General features: G+C 47.1%; 1 pseudogene across 1 annotated transcript; it reads right to left on the bottom strand.

The window, feature by feature from the left end:
- Window positions 1-9,520: 9,520 nt before the first annotated feature.
- On the bottom strand, window positions 9,521-10,084 carry LOC116566648 (annotated as a pseudogene). The gene has a single exon (XR_004275943.1). The product of XR_004275943.1 is annotated as a mitochondrial import receptor subunit TOM20 homolog pseudogene (transcript).

Below are 10,084 nucleotides of genomic sequence, written 5' to 3'. Positions count from 1 at the left end.
CCTCCTGGGTTCAGGCAATTCTCCTGCCTCAGCCTCCTGAGTAGCTGGGATTACAGGCACGCACCACCATGCCCAGCTAATTTTTGTATTTTTAGTAGAGATGGGGTTTCACCACGTTGACCAGGATGGTCTCGATCTCTTGATCTCGTGATCCACCTGCCTCGGCCTCCCAAAGTGCTGGGATTACAGGCGTGAGCCACCACGCCCGGCCCTTAGAATTGCAAGCCTTTAAAAGGGCAAGGATTTTCTTTGTCAAGGAGCTTGGCTATTGAGGGATTTTCACCTGCCGCAGCTCCTGGCTGAATAAATCACCACTTCCTTCCCAGTTCAGTGTTCGAGAGGTTTGTTTGCAACCCCTCCTGCTTCATTATTTGGTTCCCTGACCGGGAAGCGAGTTTTGGCTGGCAGACAGTCAAGACAGCCTTTCTTTCAGGCGGTTTTGCCTTGCCCTGCGGAGTATCCTGCAGGGGACTCCAGCCTGCTTGGGCGATGCGATTTTTGAGAGTGCTCCGGGCAGGTATTGGCACTGGTGGAAAGCCTTGCCAGAGCAAAGCAGGAAAGCCCCCACAGTGTGGATCCACCCAGTGGCTGAACACAGAGAAGGAATGGGTGCCTGGAGTGTCCGGATGACAGAAAGATGGTAAGGTCGATCCTGAGAAACTTGCCCACCTCCTTTAGGTGAAAGCGTGGCCTGATCACCCACATGTGCCGGATTTGGCACTCCTGAACGCGGCTCTCTCTCCCACCCTCTCTGTAACTAACCTTGGAAATCTTGCTTTTGGTTTCAATTTGGGTGGAAGGAGGAATGCGATTGTGTGAGTGATTGGAGGAGTCCAGTTGGACTCACCAGCCATGAAATGTGGGAGTGGCAGGTCAGTTAGAAAGGGCCCTAAGCTCTGAGCGAATTGTGGGGCTGGCTGTGATTAGGGACGATCCACATATGGCTGGAAGGAGGTGCCCTCGCAATCTAGGTATTGTGGGGGGAGTAACGAACTCCCCAAAGCCAACTGGTGTCTGAAACACTCCCCAAAAGCGAGATGAGCCTACTGGCCTGAAGCAATAGTGAAAGAGTGTGTCGTGTCGTGCAGGATGGGAGAAACTGAGGGTGGAGTAAAACTCTACTGCCTGTGAGTACTGTTTTTCTGTGCAAAAACATGAGTCACACTCACAGCAAGCCTACTCCTCTGGGGAATATGCTGAAAATTTTCAAGAAGGGATTTAGTGGGGAATATAGAGTTACTATGACACCAGGAAAGCTGAGGACCCTTTGTGAGGTAGACTGGCCAGCATTTGGGGTGGATTAGCCCTCGAAGGGGAGCATAGACAGGTGTCTTGTCTCCAAAGTATGGCATAAGGTTATTACATGCGAACCAGGACACCCTGATCAACTTCTGTACATAGATTCGTGGCTGCAGCTAGTTCTAAACCCTCCCCAGTGGTTAAGAGGACAGGCAGCAACTGTACTGACAGAAAGGGGCAGACAGCTAGGGAGAAGCCCCACTCCCCCCGCCGAGGGATGCCGACTCCTAAGGTCCTGGCAGATCCAGTGGCAGAAGAGCTTTTGCTGATGATATCCCCTCCCCCTGGTCTGGAGGAAGGACTCTTTGCCCCTGGGCCTGAAACCTCAGCACCTCCGCCAGAATTGCACACCCCTAAACCACCCAGGGTAGACAAGAGAGAAGGCAGAGGGAGTCCTCCTATAGCCGCCTGCTTCCCAGGGGGAACTCCTCCTACAGCAGTCCATCTGTGACCCAAGGCAGGGGTGCAGATGTCTTTAAGAGAGAAGAGGTATATGGGAGTAGTTGAGGATGGCTACATGGTGGAAAGGCGTGTTTTCATGTACCTGTCATTCACCTCAGCTGATCTTATCAACTGGAAAAATAGCACCCCATCTTATACCGAGAAGCCACAGGTCTCAGTGACCTACTGCAAACTATTGTCCAAACTTATAAGCCCACTTGGGCTGACTGCCACCAGCTACTTATGTATCATTTTAACACTGATGAAAGGCGGAGAGTACTCCCAGCTGCTTCCAAATGGTTGAAGGAGCATGTTCCAGCAGATTACCAGAACCCCCAAGAGTATGTCAGGGTCCAGTTACCGAGGACTGACCCCCAGTGGGATCCAAACACCCTGAGGGGCATGCAGAGGCTAGTCCAGTACAGAGAGGCCTTACTGGAAGGATTGAAGAAAGGAGCCCAGAGGACTACAAACATTAATAAAGTCTCTGAGGTCATTCAAGGGAAAGAGGAAAGCCTGGCACAGTTCTATGAGAGGCTGTACTCAGCCTATTGCATACATACTCATTTCAATCCTGAGAGCTCCGAAAACCAGCGCGTGGCAAATATGGCATTAGTCAGTCAGTGTACAGAAGGCATCAGGAGAAAGTTACAGAAGCAGGCAGGATTTGCAGGCATGAATACTTCACAGTTATTAGAAATAGCTAACCAGGTGTTTGTGAACAGAGACAAAATAAACCGTAGAGAAAGTCATAGAGAAAATGAGTGTCAGGCTCGACGAAGCACTGACTTGACAGCTGCCGCTATTAGAGGAGCGCCCCTGGAAACGGGGGCTCCTGGAAGGCTACCCAGTCTAATCACCCGTGCCTGCAGTGTGACCAGTGTGCTTACTGTAAGGAAGTGGGACACTGGAAGGATGGGTGCCCCCAGTTGACAGGAAAACAGGGCAGTCTTAAGCACAAGGCTTCAGATGAAAGTGAAGGATCTCTGTTCAATCTAATGGAAGGGCCACTGGACTGAAGGGGGCTGGGCTCAATTGCCCCCCAAAGAGCCCATGGTCCAGATGACAGCCTTGTAACCCTCCTATCAAAGGAAGCAACCGATATTGTTAATTAACTGAACCAGAAAGAAACTGCATTAGCAAAACAATGGCCTAAGATCTGGGAAGAGGACAATCTGCCAGGACTGGCAATCAACCAGGCCCCTGTGCTCATTGAAGTCAAGTCTGGGGTTCAGCTGATTAGGCAAAAGTAATATCCAGTTCCCCGGGAGGCCCTAGAAGGCATCAGGCCCACCTAAAACACTTAAAGGACTATGGAATTATAGTTCCTTGCCAGTCTCCATGGAACACCCTGCCACTTGCCTGTTCCTAAACCAGGGATCAAAGACTACAGGCCAGTGCAGGACTTGTATTTGGTTAATCAGGCGACAGTGACTTTGCACCCAACTGCACCAAACCTGTACATGCTGTTTGGGATTATTGCCAGCAGAGAACAGTTAGTTCACGTGCTTGGACTTAAAGGATGCTTTCTTTAGCATTGGACTGACCTCGGAGGGTCAGAGACTCTTTGCTTTTCAATGGGAAAATCCAGAAACAGGTGTGACCACCCAGTACACCTGGACCAGCTACCCCAGGGGTTCAAGAACTCTCCTACCATCTCTGGGGAGGCACTAGCCCATGACCTCCAGAAATTTCCTGCTAAGGACTTAGGCTGTGTGTTGCTTCAATATGCTGGCCTTCTACTGGGACACCCCACAGCAGTTGGGTGTGCTAAAGGAACAGATGCCTTACTTTGGCACTTGGAGGACTATGGGTATAAAGTGTCTAAAAGGAAAGCCCAGATTTGCTGACAGCAAGTGCAATATCTGGGGTTCACCATTCAGTAGGGAGAGTGTAGCCTAGGAGCAGAGAGGAAACAAGTCATTTGCAACCTGCCAGGACCCGAGACTAGAAGGCAGGTGAGAGAGTTCCTGGGAGCTGTGGGTTTCTGTAGACTGTGGATTCCAAACTTGTGGTACTGGCCAAACTCCTTTATGGAGTCACTAGTTGGGGAGACAAGGAACTCTTTGAATTGGGATCTCAGCAGCAGCAGGCCTTTCAGGAACTGAAAGAGACATTTATGTCAGCCCTGGCTCTGAGGTTACCTGATTTAACAAAGCCCTTCACGTTGCATGTGTCAGAAAGAGAATCAAATGGCAGTTGGAGTTCTAACACAAACAGTGGGACCTTGGCCCAGGCCTGTAGCTTATCTCTCCAAGCAGCTGGACAGAGTTTCCAAGGGATGGCCCCCATGTTTAAGGGCCTTGGCAGCAACTGCTGTGCTGGCACAAGAGGCTGATAAGCTAACTCTGGGGCAAAACTTAAATATCAAAGCACTCCATGCAGTAGTGACTCTAATAAATACTAAAAGACTTTCTCCAGGCAGAAGGGGGACAAATAATCAAAGAGGGATGGATCCAGCTACCAGATGGAAGAGCAGCGCTACCAACCACAGAGTTCTGGAAAGTGGGAGAGGATGAACCAGACTATTAAGAATAGCTTAGGGAAAATTTATCAGGAAACAGGATTAAAGTGGGTGCAGGAACTTCCCTTGGTGTTATTCAAAATTAAATGTACTCCCAATATTCCCCCTATGAAGTCTTATATCATAGGCCCCTTCCCATACTGCGGGCACTCCTGGGGACTCCTCAGGAATGGGGAGAAATTGAGCTAGGATGAGAGCTACAAGCTCTAGGAAAAATCACTCAGGACATTTCAACCTGGGTAAGTGAAAGAGGCCCTGTAAGCTTGTTCTCCCCAGTTCACCCTTTCTCACCGGGTGATCGTGTGTGGTTAAAGGACTGGAATTTAGTCCCTCTGAAGCCATGGTGGAAAGGACCCCAGACCGTGATATGTAGAGGGAATCCCAGCCTAGATCCAGCACAGCAGTGCAAAACCTACAGCAACTTGGGAAGCTAGACCAGACCCAGAGTCACCTTAAGAAGGACAGCAAGCCTTGCTCCAGCCACATCCCAGAAGCTGGCTGGTCCACGCATGGCCGAAGCATAAGGAGACTCATTGTGGGACTCATTCTTAAAATTTGGACTCATACAATAGGGATATTAACTAACTTTGAAGAATGCTCTTAGTGTGTGCACCAGGTTACTAGGTAGGTTGGAAAGTTAGTGCCATTGTTTTGTTCTACAGTTATTATCAATGTGCAGGCACACAGAAGGGAACCTGTTTATATAATGGTACTCAGTAAAAGGTGTGTAGCCCAGGAGATAGAAAACCCGATGTCTGCTACGATCCATCAGAACCCCCTATGCATACAGCTTTTGCAATTAAACTCATAACAGGGCAATGGAACAGCCCTACTAAGTTAATAGCTAAAATAGAGGATCAGGAAGATGAGGATGAGAGCGAGAACTTTCACTAATGTTATAGGTGAGATTCTCAAAGGGGGGAATGAGGAAGGAAACCCTTCATCCTCTTGAGCTTCTAAGAGCCCTTTCCCCTAGATTTCTACATTGCATTTCAATAGGAGAAGTAAAGGCTGGCAGACACAGGCACCACCCTTAATCACATTCCTGTAGATAGCAGGCATGGTATGGAGGAATATTTCCAGAAGGCATTCTTTTTGCTTAAACACAATCAGACCCCCACCTAGTCCACATACCCCATGCCTGCTTCATGGATTAAGACCCTTTCACATGTAATTTCTAGAATTGCAAGCCTTTAAAAGGGCAAGGATTTTCTTTGTCGAGGAGCTTGGCTGTTAAGGTATTTTCACCTGCCACAGCTCCTGGCTGAAGAAATCACCACTTCCTTCCCAGATCAGTGTTGGAGAGGTTTGTTTGCAATCCCTCCTGCTTCAGCATCAGTAGAAAGAAATGTCTGGCTAGATAAGGGGTTTTGGAGACCAAGGTTTTATCATGTAGATGAAGCCTCCAGGTAGCAGCCTTCAGAGAGAACAGGTTGCACATGTTTCTTATCAGACTTAGAGTCTGTCAGTCTTAAAGTCTATATTGATGCTAATGCTGGTCAACTGGGCCTGAATTTTAAAAGGAAGGAGGGAATAATGAGGCATATCTTAATCCTCCTTCCTATCATGGTCTGAATCAGTTTTTCAGGTTAACTTTGGAATGCCCTTGGTTGAGAGGGGGAGTCCATTCAGATGGTTGTGGGGCTTAGAATTTTATATTTGGTTTATATTTCACTGTACACCTTCCCTCCTGGTGGGCAAGGACTGTGGAGTTTTGGTAAAGCACATAGTATTCTTAAAAAGCATTATTTAACTTTCCCCCCACCCAAATAAGATGGGGGTGGGGAAGCTGGTTTGAATGTAAAAATAGAGAAAGTCACGACATCAACGAAGAATGTCAAGGGCTGTTTGCCCTTCCCTTTCTGGACAGCATCCTTTGGCACGGTTTCAGTGTTCTTTGTCTCTTCCTGGCAGGAGGCAGACAGATTTTCCCAGAGCAGCAACATCCTTTATCCACAGACCATTTCAGAAATGCTATCTCTAAATTGCCTGCAGAGGTGGAAGGAGGCTTTGCTAAAACTGTTGACAGAGCAAAGCTGCAGCCAGATCAAAATCCTGCTACTTGAAACTCCTGGGCTGTAGTTTTTGGAGGTTAGAAGAAGACCACAGTGGGCAGAAAGTGAGATTTCGTTGGAAGGAAGCATCCCTATGTTGTTTGGGCAAGATGGATGAAAACATAGTGATGATGGCGCAGGGAGAGATTGTACTGTTGAGAAACCCAGGCAATCTGTGGTTCCTTATACATCCAACATATTTGCTGTCCTGCAGTGAGTGTTCAAATTACAAATATGGCCATGTTGCCTACTGTGTATAAAACCTTCATAGGCTCTGTACCCTTGCCCACTGCCCTTGGGATAAAGTCCTGGCTCCTCAGCCTGGCATACAACATTCCTCACTATTTAGTTCTGGCATCCTTCTTACTGTCCCCCACCCTGCCTTTTATGGTCCAGCATCACTCAATTACTTCCAGTTGTCTCACCATCATGGCGACTTCTCTGGCTTGTCTTACTGTTCTGAAAGAGTCCCCGTTCATACTTGAGATTACCTCCTCCAGGAAGCCTTCTTTGATCTTCTCTGGACTGGGCTAGATGTCCCTTCTTTGTCTCTCCCACTAAAATGTGAGTTCTGTAAGAACAGAGATCATGATGTTTAAATCTCATATCCCCTAGCACCTAGCATGGGGCCTGTTGGGTCCCCAGCCCTTGTTTGAGAGCCATCTGGGAATTCAAGCACTTAGTAGGAGGCTCATGGCCAAGGGGAAGGTGAGAGGAAAGGGCTGGGTGACACTTTGAAACTCACCAATCATAAGTCAGTCTTCCTTCCAAGCAGGAGTGAGGGGCCAGGTGGAGAAAGGCTGGAAGGAAACAGGAATATTAAGAACTCACACCCTCAACAGAATCAACTACTGCATTTATGCTGTAGAATGTGCACCACATCATTTCCAAATGAATTTCCTTTTCATGGTTTCCTTTTTATCCACTTTCTGCTTTTGTTTTTTGGAGATGGGGGCCAACATAGTGAAACCCCATCTCTACTAAAAAGACAAAAATTAGTCAGGCGTGGAGGTGCACACCTGTAGTCCCAGCTACTTGGGAGGCTGAGGCAGGAGAATTGCTTGAACCTGGGAGGCAGAAGTTGTGTTGAGCCAAGATCACGCTACTGCACTCCAGCCTGGGTGACAGAGCGAGACTCTGTCTTAAAAAAAAAATTAATTCCAAGTTCTCTAAGGTGGTGGGTGGGAAGAGATGGGGTCTCACTATGTTGCTCAGGCTGGTCTCAAACTCCTGGGCTCAAGCAATCTGCCAAAGTGCTGGGATTACAGGTGTGAGCTCTGCCAATGTTTTTTTTTTTTTTTTTTTTTTTTAAGTAAGAGTTATTTTAAATAAAGTAATATGGGCCGGGCGCGGTGGCTCAAGCCTGTAATCCCAGCACTTAGGGAGACCGAGGTGGGTGGATCATGAGGTCAAGAGATCGAGACCATCCTGGTCAACACGGTGAAACCCCGCCTCTCCTAAAAATACAAAAAGTTAGCTGGGCATGGTGGTGCATGCCTGTAATCCCAGCTATTCAGGAGGCTGAGGAAGGAGAATTGCCTGAACCCAGGAGGCGGAGGTTGCGGTGAGCCGAGATCGCGCCATTGCACTCCAGCCTGGGTAACAAGAGCGAAACTCCGTCCCCCACAAAAAAAAAGTAATATGAATACATGGTTTAAAAAATACTAATGAGGGAGGAGACCCTTAGTCAACCTTAAGCATCTAAGACCACCCCCTCCTTGACTTCCACACTGCATTTCAACAGGAGAAGTAAAGGCTGGCAGACCAGGCGCCACCTTAATTGCCCTCCTATAGATCGCAGGCACATTGTGGAGGAATCTGGAAGGCACTGTTTTTACTTAAAAAGGATCAAACCCCCACCTAAGTCACTATACCCCACATCTACTCCATGGCCCAAGACCCTTTCACATGTAAATTCTAGAGTTGTAAGCCCAAGACCCTTTCATATGTAATTTCGAAAGCTGTGAACCCAAGACCCTGTCATGTGTAATACTTAGAGTTGTAAGCCTATATAAAGGCAGATATTTCCTTTATTAGAGGAGCTTGGCTGTTAGGCAGCTATGTCGCCTTGCTCCCAGCCGAATAAATCACCCCTTCCTTCTCAGTTTGGTGTTCAAGAAGTCTGTTTCTCGTGGCTGCTCCTGCTTCACTAAGAGTTTATGTAGATAGGCTTATAATGAAAAGCAACAATCCTGTGTCTCAACTCTCCCTAAACCTAATGCTCCAGCCTAGAGACAATGATTTTTTTGGCTGGGCACGGTGGCTCATGCCTGTAATCCAAGCACTTTGGAGGCCAAGGCAGGCGCATCACCTGAGGTCGGGAGTTCAAGACAAGCCTGACCAACATGGTGAAACCCTGTCTTTAAAAAAAAAAAAAAAAAAAAAAAGAGAGAGTGACAATGAATTTTTACCCTTTTAGCTATTTTTTTTTTGATCACTCAAAAACTTTAATGCTCAGTTTTCACAAACACAATCAAGTCTATAAATTTCCAGATTTACAGCAAAATGTATGAGCTAAAATTTAAAAAGTGTACATTCTTCATTCTTCAGTTTCTCCTATACTTTTTTTTTTTTTTTTTTTTTTTTTTTTTACCTATCCTTCAAAACTGAGCACTGGGTATTTTTAACATAAGCCATGTCATATTTACAGTTTATGCTTCAGGAATAAACAAAATCCATGATATTTCAGTAACTCATAGCATATTTATAAAATGAAAAGCTCTCTATCAAAATACACTTTTCACTGGGAAAAGTAAAATAGACAAACGGATCTACACAAAGTAAACATTAACTTTGGTAGATTTCAGTGTAGTTCATAACAAGCATATTTGCCTGTATTCCCCCAGAGCTGCTCAACTACCAAGAATTTTAAAAATATTTTTAAGGCCGGGTGCGGTGGCTTACGCCTGTAATCCCAGCACTTTGGGAGGCCGAGGCGGGTGGATCACGAGGTCAAGAGATCGAGACCATCCTGGTCAACACGGTGAAACCCCGTCTCTACTAAAAATACAAAACATTAGCTGGGCATGGTGGTGCGTGCCTGTAATCCCAGCTACTCAGGAGGCTGAGGCAGGAGAATTGCCTGAACCCAGGAGGCGGAGGTTGCAGTGAGCCGAGATCGCGCCATTGCACTCCAGCCTGGGTAACAAGAGCGAAACTCCGTCTCAAAAAAAAAAATATATATATATATATATATATTTTTTTTTTAATTAAGATTTTATTAGGTTGACATTTGTTTCTCATTCCACGTCATCTTCAGCCAAGCTCTGAGCACTTACAATTCTCTGACTAATTGTTGGGAGCTTAGTCAGAAGCATCTGGAACACTGGTGGTGGAAGAGTTTGCTGTAAGACCTGCAGTAACTGCTGAGGCTGTCCACACACAGCAATTGCATTCGTCGGATGGTCTACTCCCTTCTCATATTCACCTTGAGCTAGTAATTCTTCACCAAGTTGTATTTCATCAAGGAAGAATTTCCGAACAGCTTCAGCATCGTTAGGGTCAGGTAACTTGGGAAGCCCAGCTCTCTCCTTGGCAAGCTTCTGTTTCTTTCTTCGTTCTCGAAGCCTGTTCTTAAAGTTGGGGTCACTTCGTCTTTTGTGGTCGAAGTAGATGTAGTACCCGATAAAAAGGGCCCCACGTACATGGCGGCGATGGCACTGCTCCGACCCACCATCTTCTCTACAACGCGGAGCGTGAGCGATGGCGGCAGGGACCGCGAAGGAGCCGTGGGCCACAAACCCTCAGAGCGAGGGCGCAGCCCACA

Source organism: Sapajus apella, unplaced genomic scaffold (assembly GCF_009761245.1).
Source record: "Sapajus apella isolate SASKATOON/1434 unplaced genomic scaffold, GSC_monkey_1.0 scaffold43, whole genome shotgun sequence".
NCBI classification, from domain to species: Eukaryota; Metazoa; Chordata; class Mammalia; order Primates; family Cebidae; genus Sapajus; species Sapajus apella.
Note: the sequence above shows the minus strand (reverse complement) of the source record. Positions and strands in the feature narration are given on the sequence as shown.